Source organism: Lissotriton vulgaris, chromosome 7 (genome assembly GCF_964263255.1).
Source record: "Lissotriton vulgaris chromosome 7, aLisVul1.2, whole genome shotgun sequence".
Classification (NCBI taxonomy): Eukaryota; Metazoa; Chordata; class Amphibia; order Caudata; family Salamandridae; genus Lissotriton; species Lissotriton vulgaris.
Window position 1 is genome coordinate 1113157307 of NC_141695.1, and position 18917 is coordinate 1113176223.

The 18917-nt window shown below is 43.4% G+C and overlaps 1 pseudogene; it reads right to left on the bottom strand.

Annotated features, from left to right (window-relative positions):
- The window catches only part of LOC147703002 (uncharacterized), a 54179-nt pseudogene that overhangs the window by 15764 nt on the left and 19498 nt on the right, over nucleotides 1-18917 (bottom strand).

Below are 18917 nucleotides of genomic sequence, written 5' to 3' on the forward strand. Positions count from 1 at the left end.
TTCTCTGACACCACAGTAAAAACTATCTGAGATCCATGTCTGGCTCCATAAGTGTAGACAAGGGTCATCCAACATACTTTCCAAAGGTCTAGTTAAACACTAATTAAATTAGTTCCGCTAAGACACTTTATAGATATCACAAGACAATCTTGCATGGATTCGACCTTCGTCAATTGTTTTGGATACCCATTGCAGAGATAGTTGGCACAGGACATTTTTAAACCACTGACATGAAGGAAAATGTATCTGGAGTAAAAAAACAAACCATTGATCCATCCATTTCAATTTGTTAATTTAAATCCACCTCTAGACCTGTTTATAACTTACATATATATGCGCTTTTCATTGGAGGATGGCAAAACAACATGCATAAATAGACATTCAATGGCACGAGCATACACACCGTTGTCGCTGTGATTTGCTCCAAACTTCTCACGACCTCTTCCAACATGGGACCGACTGGAATCCTCCTCCTCTTCTTCCTTCCTGCTTCAGTGGTGCACACTACCAGTATGAAGACCATACATGCCAACTGAGACACCCAGCCCATGATCCTTCTGTGGCAGTAATCAGCAAATGCGAAAACACACAACTATTTGTTTTCTACTGGGTGCTTCTGATGGCAATTCAGCATTGAATGCCAATTTATATATGCTAGGAGCCACGAAACTGCACAAAGACACCTCTTAGGAAACTTCCATTGAATCAGCTCCTTTTTGCCTTCATGAAGTGTGACCCGAAACAGTAAGGTGGCATTTTTTCATTTTAAAATTTGTATTATTCATAGATTTTCTCATTACTACTGAGAGTTGAGGGTGCCAGGGTGTTTCTTACTATGATGATGATGTTGGTTAAAAACTTGTGAGACGTAGCCTCTATTCCCGTGATGCTAATGTTTGCCCTTCGACATTAGGAACTTCCTGTTTCCCTCTCAATAGCATACGTTGCACTTTCATAAAAAGTTTTCAGCTTTACTCTCTACTTAGTTTCAAAGATTTTCACGCTTCATTAGAGGTTTTTCCCACCAGCAACTCCAACAGAAGGAAATAAGGGAAATACATTTTTCTTGCAGGCTGTTGAGGAAACGATAAGATCAAACCATCAAACTTGATGGTTGTTGAACCCAGCAAGAAAGTGTTACAAATATATTCGAAACTAATTTGTGTACATTGATATTTGTCAGATATAAAAAATGAAGGGTGAAAAAGAGAAAACTGAAACAAGGCATTTGTGCCATTCAGGGAGGAATATAATACTCATTGATTAAGGGAGGAGTGTGCCCTACGCAGAGCTGGATCGTGAATTTTAGTTGCCATAAGCAAAGTGGTGGTGAGAAGTCACATTTTAGCATGCAAAATATCAACCTGTAACAATATTGCATCCACAGTGTGGACCATCACTATATTTTGAAGGCAGACACACATGAAGTTAAGAGTAGTAAGGGCCTTACTTAGTGTCTGGCGGACGGGCGACTCTGTCCCAGACGTGTTGGATGTTCCATTTACATTAATACAAGTGCATTATATCCTATGGCACTTGTACTACGGCAGTTGGGATTTTGACGGAGAACCACATCCGTCAGACTCTAAATAAGATCCTAAATCTATACTTCCTTCTATATGTTTACCTTGATGATGCAGAGGCAGTTCATATTGTAGATAGATATTGGGAAACGTGGATAATTATTGATGTCAATATCGTCACACTCAACTAGTAGAGTGGTATTTTGATGAAAGTGTTGATGATAACATTTATAAAATGCACCAATTTCCGACTAGTATCTTGGAACTTTCCAGGCAGTGAGAAAGACAAACGTAATCTAATGACTGCCTACAACCCAAATTGCGAAATGTGTAGGTGCAGTGAACAGCCAAGTGATCATCTTCCTAGGGAAGGGCAAGTAGTTCAAGTGGCTCTTTTGAAAATGTGAGTGAACTAAAAGGGAATTCCAGAGTTTGGTTGCAACAATAGAAAAAGATCCGCTCTCTATGTATGCGCGTCAATAGTGGAACCTGCACTAAAGCTAGGGTAGAGAAATCGAGAGTGAAGGAAAATATGGGAAAAGAGAGGGAGAGAGAAGCTGATAAAGAAAAGCAGTGGCAGCACCAGCAAAATTGCAACTGCAAATGCACTACAATTAAAAAACAAACATTTTCAATACAATAGGTCACACATTTACGAGAGTTTGAGCTATTGACAATGTAAATGACAAGTCCTTTTTTTATGTGTTGGTTTTTAAAACATAAATAAAAAGCATTGTCATATGTAATGCCAATAGCTTAAAAACTCTTGCAAATGCCAGACCATTGCATTGCAAATGCTATTTATTTGTGCAGTCATACAAACAGTCTGAAATTTACAGTGCAACCCGCAATGATCACATGCATTTTACCTTAACAGTCCTTATATTAATAGACTTCACTGCTCCACACCAAAACATTATAATGTACTGCTAGACCACATCATAGAACTCTCCGCGTCTTCATAGGAGATTTCAATATCTCATTAAGCATCTGCAAAACCCCACTTTCATCAAGACTAAAATACATTTTTTCACTGAATTATCTTGCTCAACTTCTCTCTGAACTGGCCCACAACAAAGGAAAGAAATACAATGTAAATCTACAGCCAACATTTTATTAGCCTTAAAAAAAGTGGCCAAACATGGCAGGACAAACTGAACACAATACTATTCTACACATTTTATGCTGAGCTTCATATACAAGCTAATAAAAAAAGATAATAATAAGAAGACTCCTAAAAGACATCTCAGTTCCTTGACTATTTGAAAATCTTCGTGCGATCACAAGAGAAATGAAAATGCCTCAATCCATTGAAAGTATATCTAACATCTATATTGTGACCATGCAAAACACTGTCAACAAACCTGTTCTACTAGCAAACAATTCAAAGAGAACCCACCAATCTAAGCACTAGCAAACAAACTGGAACAACTTTAAGTTCCACTTAAAGAGCAGAGAAACATCAATAGAGATCTAATTTTCCTTACAAAAGACAACTGCCTTAAAAAGCAGATCAATGAAGCAGTGAACCTTCCAAATCACTCTTCCCAACAGTAAACATTGAGACTCAATTTAGAAACTGAACATCCCAAGCTTGACTCTTATTCCAACAAATAGTACCATCTACTTATCTGATAACATACTAGAAATATACAGGAGCTTAAACAAGCAGCCAATCAGCACTTCACCCAAATATACCACAAAACAACACTTACATGGTCTTCTATTCAACAATATGAATGTAGTAATTACTGGCCCTGCCAACCCTCCATCATATTCAGACAATCCTATCTCAGCAAGCCTCATAAAATCTTGTGCCCAGGACACAGCATCCTTAATCCTCAAAGTCACCAGGTCCTCCTCCATTTTCACAAAATTTGGACAGATCACACCTTCAAATGGAAAAAACCTAACCCTAGATAATAGAGGATTCCTGAACCCAAGACTATGTCTCCAAACTTTCCTTTACTATGAAATTCACAGTAAAGGCAGCCAAAATGTAACCTCTAGCACTTAAATCCAAGAATAATCCTCTACAGACTTTCCAATCTAGATTTCACCCTAAATGAAGCACAGAAACAATAACCTTAGGAGCTGATGTTCTACATACAGGAGACGAGGGTGACAAATGCCTTAATATTGCTCATATGTAGAACTCCACATAATTGCCTATGAGACAAATTATAATCCTTTCTACTGGAATGAGGACAGCAGAGTGTGTCCTTAAATGGTTATCAAAGTTGTTTTCAAAATCACAATTTAAGAACAGATTCATTCAGATCAGGCATACCGCTTCAAAAATGTTGATTACCACACGAATACATCCAGTTCCCTCTCTTTGTAACATCTAACAGTATAGTCTAATGTCCACAAAAAGAAATGTATGGTAGCCAATCAATGTGCATAGGGTAGTTAATTCTATGAAATATTGCAATCCAGCAAACTCAACATTCTCGAAATCCCAAATTGGATGAGCGCATACTCCCTGAACCTGAATCCAGCAAAATATAATTTCTTCTTTTCCATTTGAAAAAATCTCGACCTCCAGCCCTAAAAAATGACTTGCAAAAGTCTCACATCTAGATATTTCACTCATCATGACCTGCCTTTTCACTAACTCGCTGACTTTATTTTTGAACAAAAAATAGCTATGGTGCCTCACGTTTCCAAAATCTCTTCTATTCAGACAAAACTAAAACAGTTATCCCTGCTAAACCTATAACCTAACAAGGTATGGCAAGGAAAACAATGCATTCAGGGCTACAGAACAAGCTCAGGCCATAGCAGGGGTGAATTACCACTGGTGCAGCGGAAAAGAAAGGGTCACAGGACAGCCAGCGTCAAAGCTGAAAGTAAAGGTGAACCTCAAACATCAATTAATTCGTGAGCACAAGCGAAGGGGCTCAGATTGATGTCCCAGCCCCTACTGAGGACACTTTAATTCCCAGGATAACTCCGTTTCAGAATAACTTATTCGCAACATGGCCCAGGATTCCGAAATTTCCATCAATATTCACCTTCATGAAAGATAAAGTCGCCACCCTGTACCCTACAAAAGAGGAGGTCAAAGAGATTCTCCCTGCACTGCTACCCCCTAACACCTAGCCCAGCACGACATATGATGCATTTTACAGACCAGGACGAAATAGGTTCTAGAACTCAAAGCTCTCCACTTGCGCAGCCGTTCTGCCTCAATCCTATAATCCCCTCGGCAATCTTGTCAATCGACCAGCAAACAGAGAGCCAGCTACAGGTACAAGACTCAATCTCAAAACCGACTGATTCCCCTTCATAGATGACAGACTGGTCCAGCTTTTTAACAAACCCCAGTGAGTATAATTCTATCACTGACATACCACGAGGCAGCTAAGTAATAACACAACTACACAAGCTACCAGAGAAAGGCCACTGTCCCCCAAAGTTGGGAACTCCTATAGACATTGGAAAAGGTCATTCGGTAGATCACGCCCCAGCGCAGGGCGTAACATCCAGCCTCCCACATATACCAATAACTAAGACCTCAGATAACAACGATTCTGTCTTTACTGCAGAACTCACTCACCTGCAGGTCCCTCAAGCCTTGATCGTCAGCCCTCACCTAAATACGGGGACATGGGAGCAACTGTTCTGCGCATTAGACTCCACTGCTAAAGCACTGCAATAACAATCTAATAAGTTTGATATTAAAAAATCGCTACTTCAGACATTAGCCCAGTATATTACAACCATAGACACAGGCTTCGAAAGGCTTATTCCAACCATAAGAAGCTTACTTCTGGGAGCACATAAGCCTTAAACTCACTCAGACTGCCCCACCCTTTCTTCAACAGAAAATAACAAAGATTGTATGTGTGCTATTCTTATGGCAAAATTGACTGCACTACCTTCAAAAGTAGGCAATCTATTACAGGAAGTCTAAAGGACCAGGAAGGAGGAAGCTCAGAATAACATCTCCTCTAACAAAACACAATTTAGGGCTTCATATACCACGGGTGCTAACACAGTCAGTGTTGGATGCTTGTATCAATCGAAAAATCACACTACTGGCAGTATTTTAACCACATAAAAGAATACTGTGGTAGTAAATGCAGAGATTCATTTAGTGCCCAGGAACGTGGAAGCCATAAACATGTTTAATAATGCCCTTATGAGGCAAGAAAAAGAGATCATTCTGGACCTGAAAACAGCACTTAAACTCCCTGTTACCCAGGAGATTAAGCACCCACACTCGCCAGTTCAACTGTCCAAAAGAAACAAGAAGCTGTTAAAGAAACAGAACAGTGGGGGGAGGGGCGCTACAGGGCGCACACCCGAATGGCTGCACATTAGTGCCGCTCTGCTGTTCGGGCGCAATATCCTTGAAGGAATCGCAGACTTGACGCTTCATATCATGCGAAAATTGGAAAATATTAAAGCGGAACATCAACGCTATACAGCGGTGCTTATATGGAGGCATGTAAACTCAAATTTACGGCAGAAATCTGCGAAGGAAGAGGAGAACGGAGGGAGCTTCGGGACGACTCAAGATTGTGGCGTACTGTGTTGGAGCTCAACCCGCCAGGAATACCCTGTAAATGGAAGAAGTCTATGAGTAGACATTTATCCATCTTCCCTGCAACGCAGCTAACTTACACCCCACTAACCAATGCACTGGGTGGACTGCCGCTGGTCCCTCCCGTCAGTTCACAAACACCCCCGAACAATTTGCGTGTGTCACAGTGGGAGGTGATAAAAAACAGAGGCCCATGCGATGCAGGAAGTGCCCCTACAACGCCGCCACGCTGCACTCGGCGCCCTGAACACCTGTGACTCGCCCACCTTTACAAATGCGGCATTCAACTTACTAGCTGTCGAACATTGGGAAAACCTCATAGCAGTGTGAAAGCCCCCTGATTTGATCTGGATAGGTCGGGTGTGGCGTAGTCAACTCCGAGGCAAAACCTGTGGCCTCCCCTGCGGCGTCCCGTGGAATATAGAGACTGCCGGGAGTGGTGGGATGAAAGCGAATGGGGTGCGGGTACAACAGGGCATAGCTGTTCCGTGGGAGCCTCATAGATGCCTGGTCTCTACTGGATTGTTGTACTACAAGCGGCCATTTTATCAATCGAAGGGGAAAATTACGGCACCATTTTGCAACCCAACACTGCCCCATACAGACAGCTGTGAGCGCTCCGGCACTGTGTGTGAGCGGATAATAGCTGGCTGGAGACACGCACATGTAGTACATCCCTGCCGATCTCAATCGGCTGTTGTGTGGAAATTGTGTGATGTTGTGTGCACCCACAGCGGACAACTCTTGGCTGCGGATCCATACAAAACCGGTTCTCAAACGTCGGCATGTTGCTGTGCACTTGCAAGTGGGTAATTAGAACCCAGTGAACCCCACATCAGAACGGCACATTCCTATGCATTCTGGGAGCAGGGAGGTGTGCGGTCTCGGCGATAGCAACTACCCCAGCAACCAGTTGAGTACCAGACGTTTCAGGGTTTTCTTATGGGACACTGCAAGATAACCGACTTACTAGTACTCGCTGTTCCAACGTCTGCTGCATTTTCTATTAACCATGGGCAAACCAGATAAGCAACAACCAAAGTTGTCTTTTGACACTCGCCGTACACCCAGGGAAACATCGACCCACTCTGACACGGAACTCGATGCAGATCAGGCAAAAAAGTCCAAAATGGAAAATACCCTACAAGCTATTTAGCAAAGTCTACAAACTATAGCTAACAAGATTGAAACTCTAACGCTAAGAGTGGATAACATGGCAGCTAAAATAGATAAACAAGGCCAACGCTTGGATGATGCTGAATTACGAATCTCAGCAGTAGAGGACGAATCAAACACCACAACTCATAAATGCTTAGACATGGAAAAAATACTAGAAGTGATAAAGAATAAGAATGAAGATTTGGAAGCGTGGAGAAGTGGAGAAGTGTGGCTCACGGTGTAGAGCAGGCAGACCCGGAAGCTGAGGTCAGACCCGGGACCAGGGTTCAATTCCCGACGCGGCAGGGTCTTGAACTCAAATGTCCACGGACTCGATAATTCTCGCTTCGGTGCCTGCTCTAATCATGGGTTCTCACTCTGCAACTCTGGGCATTAAGCTTGCTTAATCTCCACAACGGCCCCCCTGCGGCGGGATGCCTGGCTTTCACCTTGGGGATGCCCTGTAGGGGCTATCTCACAGGGAAAAGCCAGGACGGGTTCCCAAGGCAAGCGCCGGGAAACCTCTGGGTAGCTGTGCGCTCAATAAATGCAATAATAATACTAATAAGCACGCTCGCAGCGCAACACCGTTCGCATCCCAGGCATTCTGGAGAGCATGATCACTGGTCGTATGGAAACCTTTCTGGAAGACATGGTGCGTGAGGAGGCCTTCTCTCCAGTGCTCATTGTTGAACGTGCACACAGAAAGCTGGCATCCAAACCTATTCCAGAAGCCCCACCATGACCATCATTGCCCGAATCCTTAACTAAAGCGATAGGAATGCAATGCTACATTTGGAAAGAGAAAAGAAGCAGATCAAATTTGAAGGCAACAACGTATCTTTCTATCCCGATTTTACGATGACCGTTCAGGCAGCACAGAAAGAATTTGTGCTAATGAAAAAGAAACTCTGTGATATGGATGTGGAATATGCCATGCTTTATCCAGCGAAACTGCGGGTGTCTCAGGGAGGATGCGCTACAATTCTGACCACACCCAAGGCGGCACAAGGCTTCATAAAGCAGAGTGCCACCAAACGCAAAATGCAGGACCGATCCACGGCTGCACCAGACTCAGACTGACGAAGTAAGAACTCATGGTAGTTATTGTTGTGTGCTGTGTCCTCAATCTTAGCGCCCACAACTCAGCTTATGCTTCGGGGCGCTGTTACTCTGTAATGTCCACTAGTAACTAAGACGTAAACTATACAAATGGGGGACATTACACATACCATTGCTCTGGACCCATATATAGACATTCAATCACTTCTGAAGTAGTTAGTCGATAATATACAAAACAAATGTGTACTAGCATAATACAATATGCTAACTGTACTTGTATTACCCCAAGTATTATCACTTGCATGTTGTTTAGAGCAACATTTTGGAGAACACAACAAGAACCACAAATGTTTGTCTTATGTCTCCTGCTCCATAATGTGTTTCTGTAATGGCTACTCTGACCCCAGATTGGCAGCACACCAAACGCCTGGTAGCCAGTCCGGCCCTATTTATACCCCATTGCTCCATGGCACATAATATACGCACCTAATTTGCACTATCCCATCAACTCAATCCTGAACTCAAGGCGATTGCGTTACTGTTGGATGATGCCAAGGCATTCAATTTGGTCAAATGGCCCCTCTTTTCACAGTACTTCAAAAAATGGGTCTCCCCTCAATCCTGATACAAAGGATTCAAATTTTATATACAAAACCTGTAGCCCGTATAAAAATAAATCCGTACGTTTCGGACACGATAAAAATAACACGTAGAACTAGACAGGTATCTCCCCTCTCACCCCTGCTCGTCGCCATTGCCCTCGAACCATTAGCATACAAAATTCGGCAACATCACAAGACTACAGCTCTTCAATTTTTACAGCACCCTATAAATATTTCCATGTATGCTGATGACATGGTGCTGTATGTTTGTGAACCTCAAGACAACTTATCTCCCCTTGTCCGGGATTACATTACATTTAGCAGACAATCAGGCCTTCAAATAATTTGGAGTAAATCGCTCATCATTCCGCTGACTGTAATTACAAAACCTCACCCAGCGGACTTTCCACTGCAGTGGCAATCAGACCCTGTACGATACCTCGGCATCTGGTATCACAGAGACCCTGTGGTAGTTATACATACAAATGCACCGCAATAAGTAAACTGGAGGATTAAATAGAACAATGGATACACTTACCTCTCTCTCTGGCAGATAGAATGGCTATAGTTGGTCATACTTCCCCAATTTCTATATCTTTTTAATTTTATTCCCATAACTCCGCCAAAATCAGTATTTCAAAGATTGACAACGAATGTAGCACGATTCATTTGGGCAGGTAAATAAGCGTGCATTGAACTAAGAGTGCTTACACTTACATACTCAAAAGGGGGTTTCAAGGTCCCTGACTTTCTGCTCTATTATCTCTGTGCCCAGGCACAATACGCACACTATTGGTATCATCCGATTCTTTGCCTCCCACATTTGGCGGTTGAGGATGGAGATGCCCATCCAATTCCACTCCAATACATTCTGCCACACCCCGTGCACATGTCCCGAGACACGAAATAAACACCATACACGTTACCAACCTAGCATAGCAGAAGATGGGGAAATTGTTGCACAAACTCCCTCTATATGCACCAGCAATGCCGCTACTACACCACCCAGATATTTCAGTCTCTCAGGAGAAGGTGGGTTTTGACACTGCTGCAACAGGTTGAAATAGATGCAATGCGTGATTTGTATAAAGATGGAGTCTTCATAGAACCATATGACCTTCAATACATTAGCAATCAAACACTCCTCTTTGAATTAACTTATCACAGACTGAGAGGCGCAATTAAATATCTATATCCGGATTTTCCTGCAGAACCACCAACACTACAAGCACCACAAATGATCACCACCAACTCACACAATATTAATCTAGTGACTAAACTATGTGTCCTATTACAAAATGACATAGCAGACACTACACACAAAGCACATGACAGGTGGTCAACTGTTCTAGATACACCCCTTAGTGAGGAGGAATGGGCCACTTGCTGTGCTCTAACTGATCTACTTACTCCAAATGGGAAGTTACTTCTCATACATTTTACATATCTACATTAAGCATATCATACAACAACTAAATTGTAAAAAATGCGGCCTCTGCTCGGATGCGTTTTGCAAATGATGTGGTATTGAGGATGCAGATTTTATACATTTAGCATGGTACTGCCCATATTATATATTAGTGAAACTGTAACAGACATACTTACCGATGTCTTGGGGGCACAAATTGACTGTACCATCCATATATGTCTGTTGGGTCTTGTGTCAACTCTGAGATCAACCAAATGTACATTTTGTGCCGTTGCATTGTTGTTGGCTAAGAGATGTTTGTCTATGTATTAGTTTGGTAAGAAATACCATACGAGTAAAAAATGGCTGCAAGGTATGGTGTATTGCAAGGACACACTGCAAACCTATGAAGAAGAACTTCCATCTCGTTCTAAACCCAGAGACTATTGGATCCCGTTAACACTGTACCTACAAGCTTATCCAATTGATTAACTACAATTCATTATGTACTCTGCTGTGCGTTCTGTTAATAGATATGTCAATAAGATATATTAAATTGTACTAAACAACTGTGACATGTTTACCACTCGCAGGTTGAATCAAATGTGCATATCAGTCTGTACCGTTTTGGGTTCCTTTTTTCTTTCTCTTTCTTTTTGAGGTATATGTTTGATTCAACTTACAATAAAACTTAATTAAAAGAAATAGAACAAAAAACAACTCAAATTACAGAAAGAAACAAGTCAGGCAATGACATTAGAAACTTACTTTGGCTTTAATCAACAGAAACCACACACAAGGATACAAGAAAATGAAAATTCTTCTCTGGTGACCCAAGATCTTAGCATCAACATCGAGATCGGCAAAAATCACTTGAGGAACAAAAATCCAGAGGCGGAGCTCAATATAAATATCACCTCATGAATTGGCCCAGGAAAAAAAGAGTATTCCAAGCATAACTGTAACAACTAACAATGAAAAAATAATCCCTGGCAAACCTAGACAAATGTCTGAACAAGGCAGAAAATATGGAGGATATCCAGCGGAGGATCCCCACACAAGTTTCACGACCACAGAGATTAGATTCTTTGGGGTGCTCCCTACTTGCAGCCTTAGAGGCATTGTCAATGTGAGCACTGAATGGGCCCTTCGCAGAGGATCATCCCATACGTACTACGCATTATTGCTCAAAGAGGTCAGCAGTGCTGGATTACACTTTCATTTCTGTTACCCTCTTCAACAGCATTCAAACCTATTCCATCCAGCTGCGCTGTGAAAGTGACCATATGCCTCAGGTTTGGGGACTTTGCACTGCAACCAACACCAACCCATCAATGTCAGCAATAGGGACAGATGATCTGCATTACACCTGAAGATGGATTAAATGGAGTTGGGAAGCCTCTATAAAGTATGATGGTTGGAAAAAAGCATTAGCTGACCTGGGGATGCCATCATTAGATACGGTTAGTGAGATGGAAAAGCTAGCACAAACATTGTTCGCCTCCTTGACCAGTAACAAACAAGGCCCTGACCCCTTAAAAGTCAAGGACTCCAAACCCTGGTATACAAAGAAGCTGAGGATGTTAAAAAGAACACTGAATAAGAAGTGCAGTGCACTTAAAACACAAGTAAATTCGAAATTAATCATTGAGGTTAAATCCTTGTGCACCGAGTATAAAAAACAGATTTGGCAAGCCAAACGAGACCATGAGGAACTGCTCGAACTGACTGTTCTTGGCTTGCAGGCAGAAAAGTGCAAGACAGTTTTGGATGATCATAAATAGGCTGAACAGTGACTCGTCCTTCACTGCTACTAATGGAAACAATGTTACATCAGAAAAACAGATTACCATGCTATATAAAGCTTCTCCCATAGAGTCCATCAACGTGCCAGCCTTAAGACAACAACATCTTACACAGTCCCCGTCAACATCAACTGTGGCCATAAGCCACCAATATGCAAAATCCATTAATGCTGGCAGAATTGCAACATAATTCGAAATAGTAGAGGAGACAGTTCTCCAGGCACGAATGGCATTGCAGCATCAATTTACAAACTGGACATCGAATTTGGGTCTGGTATATTACAAAATCTATTCAAGATATGCATAGTGCAGCACACTGTGCCCTTGCCTTGGCAAAGCTCGATTCTCCATCCCATATACAAAAAAAGGGCCCATCTGCCTCCCAGACAGTTACAAACATATTGCACACCTGGATGTTGATGCAAAATATTTTGCCTCATTACTACTTGAGCATTTATAAGTCTGGGCTATGTCAAACAACTTGATCTCCGTTAACCAAACTGGGTTTAAAATGCAGGGCGGCACCACAGACAATCTGGTGCATAAGGATGCTTGCCACTAGACAAACACAGAAAAAGGAATAGCTGTTTTGCTGCTTTATCAACTACAGGAAAGCGTTTGACCAAGTCAACCGTCACTTACTGTGGTCTAAATGTACAGCTTGAAAAATCCCAGAACCATTATTACAAGGTATCATACTGCTCTATTCCAACACTTGGGCTAGAGTAAAATTAGGACGACGAACCACGGTTTCGGATAAATCAACATGGAACAAGGGGTTAAACAGGGGTGGGTATTAGCACCTACCCTTTTTAATCTGTACATGAGCGATTTGGTTCCTGCATTAAATCAAGTTAATAGTCACGCTCCTAAACTGGCTAATCAACACATCTCTTCTCTGTTGTACGCGGATGACTTTGCCCTGCTCAGCAAACACCAGTAGGGCTTCAAAGCCATGAGATGCCTTAGACACTCATTGCCTGGCAAATGAGATGAAGATCAAGTATGAAAAAAACAGTATAGTTATCTGTAGTCAGAAAAAGAAAAACCAATATCAATGGCATCTTGACAATCATAGCCTGACTATCATGAACCAATATAAGTATCTGGGCTGCTGATTAGACAACAAAGAAGGTCACTTATTGCACTCAAACTCACCAAAACTAGCTTCGCTGCAAGGTGCTTTCCGAACAATATTTAAGAGCACACAGAAGTTCTCCTTCAAGGCACTGCTGAAAATAGTATCTGCCAAATTAGTGCCAACACTGTCATACGAGTGAGAGGCCTACCCGGGAAAACTGGGGGCTTTCCTAAACAGGGCACAGAGCGTAGAGTTCAGGTCTTTATTTCAATTGCCAGGCAACACTGCGTCAGCTCAAATTAGGATGGAATTTGCATCACAGGATCAACTGCTTGCACAGATGGCTTGCATAGTAAAATACTTACACTCCACAAGATCTGCTGAGCAAGGATCGTTAAAACATCGCATTTGGTAGGAAGTTGCGTGTTTTGCCAGTATAACTCATTCAAATGCCTGGTCACACGCCCTAGCCTAAGAATTGGTGGAAACTCGCTCAAGGGAGCTGTGGAACTTAAAATTACCTCATCTTCAGTTCAAAACAGCCCTGAACAGAAAGATAGAAATGATATCTCTTAAATCTGTCCAAAGAGCATTTGCTATAAGAGAACATGCTTACTTGGTCCTTAGCAGCTATGACAGAAAAGGCCCACGAAAATAAATCAACAAAACATTTTCTGCCTATTATACAGCTTCGGATGGGCTCTTTTATGTCCTTAGACCTGTCGCCACCATGGGCGGTTAAACTAGAGTCGAAAATATGCTGACTACGCGGTCTATTCCAGGAATCAATAACTCACTTGCTCTGTATATGCCCTATATTCCTGGAAGACCACAGAAGATTGCTTAGGTTCCTATGAGCTAATGAGGGGACACGGACATTACCATCTGTCGTCAGCTTCCTATTGAATAATGAGTAGCCGCAAGCAATCACGAAACTGGTAACAAATTTAGGGTGCATGGAGAAGCAACTAAGAATAAATTCAGATCCCCAAAATGAAGGGGAGGCACTTTGAACCTTAGTAGTCTTAAAAAACTTGCCTCAAATAGACAGACTGCTTTTCCCTTTAACCGCATCGCTGCTGCGGCGATTTTTGCGCTGTGCGGCATTTTTTTAAATTACCGCGATACATGACGAGCTCAGCTCGTCATCAGCACACGCCACCCGTGGGTGATGACGAGCTGAGCTCGTCATCAGCATCGAAGGGGTTAACCAAAGATTAACTTATTAAGTCATTAGCTTTTTATGTAATTGTATTTTAACAATTTTTACTATTGAGGAAACCTGAGGCTGAACTATGGATTACTTGTCAAATTATTGAGACTTACGAAATACCGTGTAAATAGCAATCATTTTGATTTATTTGAAATTAATGCATTTTGACAGACTTTCATTGTCTAAATAAAGTATTTTTGAATTTGAATTTGATCTATAACCTAACAATAGTGCACCCCAGTTTGTTGCAGTTGAAGTACCGGGTTTTAAGAACCCAGCGGTGCCAGGGTACAACACCCGAAGACTTCGAGTTCTCCTGTTTCGGACTACAGAAACACAGAATCTTCTAGGTGAATTCAAAGATCGTATTTATTGGCTGCAGCCAGTAACAGGTATCCTAGAAGTACAACAACGTGTATATTCTCCGGAGACTGCTCAATCTTACAAAGCCAGCCTTCTCTCTTTATACAAAATATTATGCTTTAGGCAAACATTCCTTATTTTACAGTTGACCATTCACATATTTCTACTACAAAGAAAAAACAGAGTCATGATGACAAGCCCATATTTCAGTTTGTCCAACCCATAATCAACTATCCGGCAAGGCCCAGTATTTCCATCAGATATCGATGGACCCCTAATAAAAACGGGCACCTCCTCGTCGTAAAGCAAGTCATAAAGAAAGAAACAGAGACAGGTGTGTGTGAGATTAGACATAGCTGGTGTGCGATGAAAAGGGTTTATAACATGTGCTCCTTGATGCTAATCTCATTCGGCCACTGGGAAAGGAACTGGCCGAACAGGTCTGGCTTCAGGCAGTGGACTCAGCTCGCCCAGGTCACAAAGGAGTCAGCGAAGGTTTACGTGTCCTTCTGACTCGATCTCGGCTTTAGTCATTGTGCCTAGGTGAGGGCAATCACAAAATGGCTGCCGTTCACAAAATGGAACCCAAGGGTTCAGGACGGAGACTTCGATTTCGAGGTGACTTCGTCACTCGAATATGACGGAAATGCTTGTACATTGTATCTCAATCATTACCGGTCTGCCAATACCAAATTCGTCATGATACGACGATGTTTATAACACGGGTCCAGAATCTTCAGTACTACACAGTGCCTTATAAATTGGTAAAGGTCTATTGCCCATGTCACCAGGTTACCGCTAACATATATGACTAATAAATTATTACCAACAACATGCTTATGAGGAAAATTACACGAGTGATCTGTTCACTGTGAGGTCTTTAAACATTCCAGAGTGGTACGCAAACCACAACTCTCACAACTATCGCTGAAAGCTTTGTTGTGTCTGCACATCTGCCCAGCACAGATTGGAGTGAACAGAGAAACGTCACTCCTAATTATATTTTACATGCAGCAAAGACAGGAGTACATACACTTTTCTTCTTGTGCACCTCCTGAATACACTTCATTCTCCACTTATCAATCTTAGCCTCCATTTCAGCTACCCTTGTTGCTTCCTCTTTTTTAACTGGCATCTCTTTGTTCTCTCTTTGTATAGAAAGTCTTTTCCTCTGAATCTTCTCCAATATCTTTTTCACACTTTCAATATATCTAAGGCAATTAAGAGCTTTCATTTTGTCCTGAAGTTCCTTGTGGATGTTAAGTATGTGTAGGTAAACCTTAGACCAGACTTGTTCGTTCTTGTAACAACTGGCAAACTGTCCTGAGTTCCCACACCAAGGGGCATATTCTCAAGGAATTATCGGCGAGTTATCAACACTTTTTTGCTGCCAAAGTGGCAATACATGTTTTTTCCCATTCACAAGCTGGTGCTAACAGCCCATACCACCAGTTTACCTGCAAAAGCAGCCGCAAAAAACATTGCCACAGATGACCCCAGCAACTAACACTAATGATATGCAGAGTAGGCATTCCTGTGTAACAAACCTCAAAAACACCACTCCGCAACATTCTCAACAACCAGCCAAATCGCCGATAAGATCCCAAAACATGCAATAAGGTGCGTTAGAAGCAGGGATATAACATCTGCTCCTACCTGGTGTAAAGTCGGACGATAACCTGCACCATAAAAGGGAGCCCAGCCCAGAGCCACAACAGATGCCATGGAGCTACTGATCATGCAGCTCGGAGCCCCAAGATGGCCACAACACCCACCGCCACCACCCCCAGGCCCGCCAACCCACCCAGACTACCACAGAGGAGGCGCAGACACAGACAGTGGAGCTTCATAAAACGTACCGGTCTCACATTCCTAACACCCAAGGATGTCATTGCCCACTACAGGCTCAAAAGGACAACCATCCTTCGCATCCTGAACATCATTGCCCACAGGCTGACAGTACCCACACAGCGGTCAACAAACATCCCTCCGCAGACAAAGCTGCTGGCTGTGCTGCACCGGTTGGACTCTGGTGTCTTCCAACCAACAACTGCAAGAGTCGGAGGACTCTCACAACCAGCCCTATCAAAGTTCCTCACAACTGTCTTGGATGCCATCATCAGCTTAGTACCCAGGTACCTTCACTTCCCCCACACTGTTCAGAAACAGCTGGAGACCAAATAAGGCTTCTACCCCATAGCTGGCTACCCACACATGTTGGGGGCAATCAACTGCACACATGTCCTACTTGTGCCCCCTGCCAACACTGCACACAATTATCGCAACAGAAAGCACACACATTCCATCAATGTGCAGTTAATAGTGGACCACCAGGGACTCTTCACCAATGTTGTCCCCAACTACCCAGGCAGTGTGCATGATTCCTACATCTACCAACAGTCCATCATCAACTGGCCCTTCCAGGATGGCACCTACAGAAATGCTCTGCTCGTTGGTAAGTACCAAATGAACACACCACACACCCCAACTCCACAACCATGCAACTCACAACTCTGGTAATACACAGGTTACAACATCACATACAACATGCCAAATAACATGCCCACACACCAGAAACGACAGCACAACTTACTGTGGTAACCTGGGCTAGCCATGTACATGAGCCATCAACAGCATGGCACCTCAGCCACACAATAGCAGAATGTGGGCAGAGGTGGGAACCGGGCATGTGCGAAGGAGGCAATTGACCCATGAATGAGAATGTACACTGCGCCTTTCAACACCCTATGAGGCCGACACCATAAGCGGTGTTGCCTGCGATCCTGTGCGCCTGCTGCACCCCGGGCTGCTGGTACCCGAACCCGTCTTGCCCGCCCCTGCGCACCCAGGCCTCACTGCTCACCTGCCGACACTAGCATGTGTCAAAGAGTGCCCACCATGTGCCGACACAAGCTCCAAGCCTGAGGCCCGTGACCTTGGCAGCCTCCTAAGACCATCACGGCCTCCGCAACACAGGCCTGCAGTACTCCTATCCCATTGGCATACTCCACCGCTGCCTCCGGCGTATACTGTGGTCTAGTAGGTCACATATTTAGAGCTTAGTCTTGATATCATGATGGCCGAGTTCATATGTCAATGGCCGCATTTATATCACTATGCTCCCTTCGAAGTGGTGACACCAACTCTGTTCATAGCATTCCAACGACACCGGTCTGTGGTCCCTTGCTGACTACTGCCTTCGGCACACACTACGGTCCAATAGGTCACACATTTGGAACTGAGTCTTGATTTCTCAATGGCCGAGTACATATCATTGCACACAAGGAGAGGTGTAAGAGGAAGACGCATTTCAGTCCAGAGGAAAAAAGGATCATCGTTACGGAGGTGATCGAAGACTACCAACAACTGCTCTGGTGTCAGTAACTCTGTGCATCACGAGCCAACAACACATGGCTGTGTGCCCTGCTGTCCGCTGCCTCCGGACTACACTGCGGTTGAGTGTGTCACACATTTGGAACTGAGTCTTGCTTTTTTCATGGCAAAGTTTACATCATTGTACAGGCATCATCGCAGACTGCATCCCCTTTCAGCTCTGGTGCCACTCACTCTGTGCCCCGACATTCATTGACAATCTCTGGTTGAACTTTGGTGGTGTCTGAGTCTATGGCCTGGGGGTTGTCTTCATCATCATGTAGGTGATACTGACTTGGTGGAAAAAACAAGGCTGTAGCATTCCACTCCTCCATTTGCCTGTTTCTGGTGGCTTCTGCCCTCTGCATTATGCCCAGGAGGATACCTTCCACTGTCCCCCGCAACCCTCCATGACATTCACCATCGACACTGACGAGGAACCGCTCAGCTCACATGGCCCTACCTCAGTGCACCGCAAGTCACCGTCCCATGGCGGTGTGCCTGTGCCGGCCGCAGTGCATCCAGGGCAACTAACTCTGTGCTGCTCAAGTAATGGACCCTTGCTGTTTGAACTTTGAGCTTCTGATTGTCTGTTCACTGTAGTAGTTGTTGCCAGCACCAACCAGCCCCTGAGGAGTGGCTTACACTCACCCACACCCATCCAGCACAGGCGTCACTCGACATGTGACCCTGGCAATAAAAGGGGCCGGGCGAACTTGCCCGTAGCTAGTCCCACAAACTATCTAAGTGTGTCTGTGTGATCAGTATGTATGCATGA